Source organism: Magnolia sinica, chromosome 4 (genome assembly GCF_029962835.1).
Source record: "Magnolia sinica isolate HGM2019 chromosome 4, MsV1, whole genome shotgun sequence".
In the NCBI taxonomy this organism is placed as follows: Eukaryota; Viridiplantae; Streptophyta; class Magnoliopsida; order Magnoliales; family Magnoliaceae; genus Magnolia; species Magnolia sinica.
The window spans coordinates 32,996,589-33,003,512 of NC_080576.1; the positions used below are offsets into that span (position 1 = coordinate 32,996,589).

A 6,924-nucleotide genomic window follows, 5' to 3' on the forward strand; every position below is an offset into this window, starting at 1 on the left:
GAAGTCTAGCAGCGATGTATTTGAGATTTCCGTGATGCTTGACCAATCAAAGCCTTGGCTCGACTAGTCGAAGGTTACGCCGACTACGAGCGAACTGCATAAATTTGAGGCGGTTTCCAGACTATTCCAAAGTCGGTGCGATAGTGTGGTTTCTTAAACTATAAATAAGAGTCCCTAGCACTTTTCTAAAGTATTCAAAGGCTTCCTAAAGGTATTTCAAGGGTTTCTAAAAGGGTTCTAGGGTTATCAAAGGGTGTAGCAAGGGTGAGATTCGAGGTTGTTTGAATTGGGTAAGTCCTCTCTCTTTATAATTTCTATTTTCATAGTGGATCTTTGTGCCGTGGTTTTTTCCTGTAAGGGTTTTCCACGTTAAATCTCTTTGTTCTCTTGTGATCGCTTAATGCTCTTGGATTGCTATCTTAGATCCATATCTGTGTAATTCCGCAAACCAAATCCCAACAGGAAGTATGGTAGATTTAGCTTTTGCTGTACGTCTACATATGCCCACCTTGTCCATGTACAAAACATTGAGACATATATACATATATATATATATATATATATATATATATATATATATATATATATATATATATATATATATATATATATATATATATATATAATAGGTGAAGTCCACTGTGTAGGTGACCTTGTCAAAAGATCTAGTCCATCCGCTCATCCGATGGGCCACTTATGCACACTAAATGTGGACCTTTGGCAACAATCTCAATTGATAATGTTTCATTCATGTATGGGCACATAACAGGTTATCGAAAGGCATGGATTGGGTACTCCCTAGAGGTGTAGACAAGTCGAACCAAGTCCAACTTGGAACAGCTCGACTCAGCTCGGCCACTAGCTGACCCAGCTCGAACTTAGCTCTGCTTAGTCCTCGAGCCTGATTGGCCAACTCAGCTCGGTTAGGTTAACAGCTTAGGCCAATTCGATTCGAGTTAGAGCCAAGATAGAGCCTTGCAACATTTTCTCAAACACATGTAGTGCACTTTTAATTTCTCACGGAATGTAAAGCAACAACATCAATTGATGGGTATTTCATCAAACACTTAGTAGACAACATAAAAATCAAGATATAAGGGTATTTGTTTCATATCCATACCTTCCTCGCCATCGGTCAACACTTTGTTGAGTCATTTCATCAAACACTTGTTGAGCAACATCAATATCAAAATAACTGAGTCACCAAACTGATTCGATCTGAGTTCAATTCGAGTTGGGGATCAATCCGAGTCAAGTTAAGCTCCGGCAAGCTCGAATATTTCGAGCTAAAAAAATCATCTTAACTCAGCTCGAACTCAGTTTTGAACCAAGTCAAATCAAGCTTTTTCGAGTCGAGTTGAGTCGAGGAGGCAGATTGAAGGCTCTAGTGGATCACACCAAAGGAAGCAGTGGGGATTGAAATCTTACCGTTGAAAACTTCCCTTAAGGGGAATAAACATTACAGTGGACCTAGAAAGTTCTCAATGTTAGGAATTCAATCCCCACCTTTTCCATTGGTGTGGTTCACTTAAGCCTGCAATCTGCTTCATTTATGGGTTCATGGCCTAAAATGATCTGTTAAAATGGATGGACTGCGTGGATAAAACATGTACATCACAGTGGGCGTCACAGATTCCCTAACAGGACCGTCTGTCTCTAGCTAGGACTTGGTGGGGGTAGTACCCAATCTCCTCCCGTTTTCGAATGGATTGTCAGGCTAGGTCATCTACACCATGCATTCTTCTTGATGCATGGCTAGGATGCTCCATGCATGAGCCAATGTTTAAATGGGCTCGATGTTCTCGGTGTAGTGGCCCGAGAATAAGGTGGGCCCTCCTCATTAGGTGGGACACTACACCAAAATCTTCATTTTGGAACGGTTAGGATTTTGGTTCAGGAACGGCCTAAACCGTTCCTGATCTAAAATGGTCTTTCACTATACCAAATGTTAAAAAAATAAAATAAAATACCCATCAGATTCTCTCTATTTCGGCTCCCATCCGCTTTTCCTCTCTCAATATCTCGCAGCTCCTCTCTCCCTCTCATTCCTACAATGCACACGAGGGTTTGTTCCCCAAATCACGTATTCCCTATGGCTGTGCATCCATCACCCGTATCGTGAAAATCCGCTAGTGAAATAGTGAAACAGAGGGTTTGTTCCCCAAATCGCATAGGATTTCTTCCTGAAATCCAGATCTGGTAACAACCTCCCCTAAACCCTAATGCCCCAAAATCCCCAACCCCATCTCTGCCCTCTCTAGCAACTGCCTCAACCTCCAAAACAATAATTAGTGGTTCATTGTTTCTATTCGGTAATGGACTATTTCATTTGGAAATCTATCTTATACTAATTAGTTTTGTAGAAGTTTGATGGTTTGGGTTTTTATTCTCCTCTTGATTAGCGAGTCAACTTGGAGGTAATATATTGAGGTTTGTTTGAAATTTCATTGCAGAAATCTCTTAAGCTTTTTAATGGTTGAAGCCATTTCATTGATTTCTCTTGAATTTCTTTTTTCTTCTAACCATCAAGGTCCTGAATACTGTAACGACCCTCTTGTGTTTGAAAAAATGCTGAGCCGAGCCTGCTTCCTTAGAAACGTACATAAATTGTCTCTAAAGAGGGGAAGATCGAAGAGGCCTCATACATGTTTTCAGAATTGAAGGTTCAATCTCTACTGAATCTTATGGTCTGGAATGTGGTTTTGCTGGCTTCTCTCCTGGCTGGGCAAACTAATCTAGTGTGGGAATTGTATCGTAAGATGATGGAGTCTAGTGTTGCAGGCGATCTCGAGACCGTTGGTTGTCCGATTCGGGGGTTCTGCAAGGAGAAGAAGTTATTGGAGGGTTACGAGCTTCTTTTGGAGGATTTGCTGATTGATCTTTTAGGGAGCGAACATGTGTCAAAATGTTATGTGTACAAGACCCAACCTTTCTATCAGGTAGGATTTGCTTATTGATCTTTTGGACTCCAACAACAAGGCTATTTCAACAGATGGTTGAAGCTTCTTTCTCTAGCTGTCCACCTTTTCTTTATAAGCTGTCACCTGTTTGAGCTAAACAGCCTGGTTTTGAGGCCAAGATCTCTAACCATGGGTTGAAACCTCAATTCAAGAGCTGTCAAGTTGGGTAGACCCGAAGGGTCAGTGGTGATTGTGTGAAAAAACTTTTGGTGAAAAATCAGTATTTGGTAATTACTTTTAATATAGTTTTATGAAGTAATCTGTATAGTTGCAGCACATAGGCTGAGTAATCATGAAATTTCATGATACCAATTTGAACTATAACAAAGCAAGGTTTTCTGTCTAAATTCCTGAGAAGAGAACGCTACTTCCAGATCTGGTCCGATTTGTCAGGTGGGCCCCATTGTAGAACTTCTCTAACCCATATGCAATTTGTAAGTAATTTCTAATTGTCTGCTTATCAACATTACAATGGGGCAGAGTATTAGTCTCTCTCTTCCTTTTTTTTTCTTGCTTTAGTCTATTTGGCCACGTCATGTACAGCGGTGCTATGATTCTCTAATAATGGCGTATCAGATGATATGAAGTCGTGGTAGGAAACAGGGCTCATGATATGTTGATGATGGCAGAAGAAATCTTGGCTACTCTACCAGTGTATGATGGATTAGGTGAGTGCACTTCAAAATTGCATCTGTTGAGTCAGACTGCATTAGAGTTGAATCTGCTATTGCTTTTAAGTAGCTTTGAATGGCTAGGATTTTCTTGGTGCACTTATTATGTAGATTGTTTTTCTTATTAATTGTGTTTGGATGGCAAATCTCTCTCTCTCTCTCTCTCAAAATTTGATGGCTTCATTGTGTGAATAGATTTCTTTTGTATTTATTTATGGTTTTTAATTAGATGTATTTTCCTTGATCCTGGATTAGAGATGGATTGAAGAACTTTTATCCGGTATTTAGGAATATGATGGTCTGAGTTTAAGGTGCATTTGGGATTATATTTCTACTGGGTGGTCTTTTTCCAACTTCTACATTTCCTAAACTCTGCATATCATTTGGGCAGAAATGTTTTTGCTGGACTGGCAATTTGGATGCTCTTCCCAATGCACATTTATCTTTCTATATTACCAACTGAATGGGGGATTCTATATATGGCTATGGGTATTATATGATGCAATGTACTCAAGGCAATTCATGAAGGATAGGTGTCCCAGGATCTTAATCCTCTCTTCTTCTTTTTTTCTTTTTTTTCTTTTTGAGCATGGTTGGTGCTCTCACTGGATTAGCAGTTAGTTGAGAGTGTTGTCTCTAATTGCATGATTTTTTATACTCTATAGGTTAGGACTTCCTATTACAAACCTTGCATGATAGTGTGATGCATTTGCAACATGCTAGAGGGCTAGACGGCCTGCTTCCTATTACATCTTGGTCGGACATTTGATTTGGTGGAGCGAGAAAGAGGCAAGCTAAAAGCCATTGGTATGTTGTGCAACATGTTCAGAAGGTTTATCCTGATGGGCTGCTTTGTCATTTTTGACCTATTTGTCTTATTTGTTGATATGGAAGTCAATCTTTTCATTTTCAAGGGAGTCCAATGTAATATTATTGATGCATTTTAAGGAAACGTGTTTGTAGTTTTTTATATTCTTCCATAGACTTTGCTTGCAACTATTGAGATTGTATTTTAGTTGTATCGTATTGGGGTGTTTCATAGTTGTAGAATGGAGATTGGACTGGTTCATAGTTGAGTCCCAAAGCATGACATAGACTTTGATTATTTCATTCGTCTAGTGTGCATTGCCCCAAATGGGCCATTTTTAGAGTTGTCCCATCCCACCGATTTTAGAATCATATAGCTGACCTACAATTGGATATAGTAATCCTTCCCTACATAATATTATTATGTTTTAAATTTTGAATAAGATCTTTAATGCTGATATCATATTTTATTAATTTCACTTGAGAAAATTATGAGAATTACCAAACGATTTTACGTGAGATACGAAAATGATTGTGTGATTTATGTAGGAAGTAGAGCTGGGCATTGGACCGAGTTGGCTCAGATTTGGCCCAACTCGACTCGGTCCGGATTTTACATGGTCCAACCCAAACCCGGACTGAACCGGAACCGAGTTTGAGTCAGTTGACTCGGTCTGTCCCGAACATGTACTGGTCTGAACCAATCCGAGTTTGACTCGATTTTTGTGCAAAGTTCGGATCGGATTGCAACTTATCTCCAGATATGAGTCTTTCAAAGTTTTTTTTTTTTCAACAAAGGCATAAAAAAACTACTTTGAAATTTCAAGGTTTTAGTTATCAGGGAAAACCCAATTCCTGAAATAAAAGGAAAAAGCTTAGAAAAATAAAAAAGATTGAAATTTTCAAGCACTTCAGTAAAAACCCACTTCCCAAATTAGGACAGAGAGAGAGAGAGAGAGAGAGAGAGAGAGAGAGAGAGAGAGAGAGAGAGAGAGAGAGAGAGAGAGAGAGAGAGAGAGAGAGAGAGAATTCTTACTATTTTGCATCTGAAATACTTCTCTGAAAATTTCAATATTTTTAGCTTTCAGAGAAAACCCAATTCTTGAAATGGAAAGAAACGACCAAAACCTCAAAAAGATTGGATTTTTCTTGTATCCCAGATCTTGAAAACTATGAACAAGCAATGGAATGGATTCAATAACAAAACCCATTTCCCAAAATGATAGAAAAAGGGGTTGTGAAAGGCAGGAATTTAGAAATATCTAAAAAAAAATAGAGAAAATGGGTTCCCCTGTTTCTTTGGAATTTCCCTTTTTTAATTGAAATTTCATGAGTTGAAAGCAACCCATGTTTGTAAAATTAGGGGGGAAAAAAGAAAAAAAAAAGATTTTGGATGAAAGACAGTAAGAAGAAAGGGGGAAAAAACAAATCTAACCTTTTTGTTCGGGTTGGGTCGGTTCGGACCCATTCGGTCCAGGTCTTCGGACCGGATCTATCCGGATACAGTAATATCCGAACCCGACTCGAAATAAGGTCGGATCTGGACGATTATAATCGATTAGGCCCGATCTAGACCATCGGTTCTGTTCGGAACGGTACCGAGTTGGGTCTGGTCGGGTCGGATCCACTAGATCGGACCCAAGTTGTCCACCTCCAGTAGGAAAGGAGCTGACGTGAATGGACCAACTTCATGTGGGTGAGATCCACACTCTACATAAGGTGCAACACACTGTGCTTGGACCATTACTCAAAAATCAGAAAACCCCAAAGCCTTCCATATATGCAGAAGATCAGTCCTTGTTTCTTCCATATAATTCCTAGGATGGATATATTTCTCTCTTGTTCAACTTCTGCAAGAAACAATGGTGGGCGGCATCAGTTCTGGTGGTCAGATGACTGCTGCTCCCGATGGTGGAGTTCCAGTACTTTCCGAGTATCAGATCTCCCATGCCTAGTATTCCAGATTCCGAATTCAACCTGCCACTTCCAACTATGAATGATTTATGTTTTGTTGTTTATAGGAAGGGAGCTTTGATTTTTACAGAGGCACCAATGTTGAGATAAAATTGATCATCTATCTGGAATCTATAGGTGCAAATGATCTCCTACAATCAGTTGTAGTTTAGCTTAATGTACAATCTATCTCTCGTGCCATTGTGATGTTTGATGAAGGCGCTGAATATTTATGATTTCATCAGCTATTTTTTTATTTACTGCCATTTGTAGGCCGCTGAGAAAGGACGCCTGCCTATCTTGATCTTGAGTATGAAGGAAAGCAAACAACAAAACAAGCCGACTATCATATTTTTGCATGGCTTACTCAAGGTAAAAGTCAAATGCTACTGAATTCTCCCATCCCTTTATCATTATATAGAATTCAACTTTGTACATCTATTTCAACTTTTTAAAACAGTGGGTCACACTATAGATGAGTCATAGCTCATAACCAAAAAGATCAAAGATAAAGACAAAAAAAGAAAGAAAGA

The 6,924-nt window shown here is 39.2% G+C and overlaps 1 long non-coding RNA gene across 1 annotated transcript; it reads left to right on the top strand.

The window, feature by feature from the left end:
* The first annotated feature begins 4,220 nt into the window (after nucleotides 1-4,220).
* LOC131244443 (uncharacterized) lies at nucleotides 4,221-6,658 on the top strand. The gene is made up of 3 exons (XR_009170282.1): nucleotides 4,221-4,463; nucleotides 6,099-6,360; nucleotides 6,460-6,658. It is a non-coding gene; the product is annotated as an uncharacterized LOC131244443 (long non-coding RNA).
* Nucleotides 6,659-6,924: the final 266 nt, after the last annotated feature.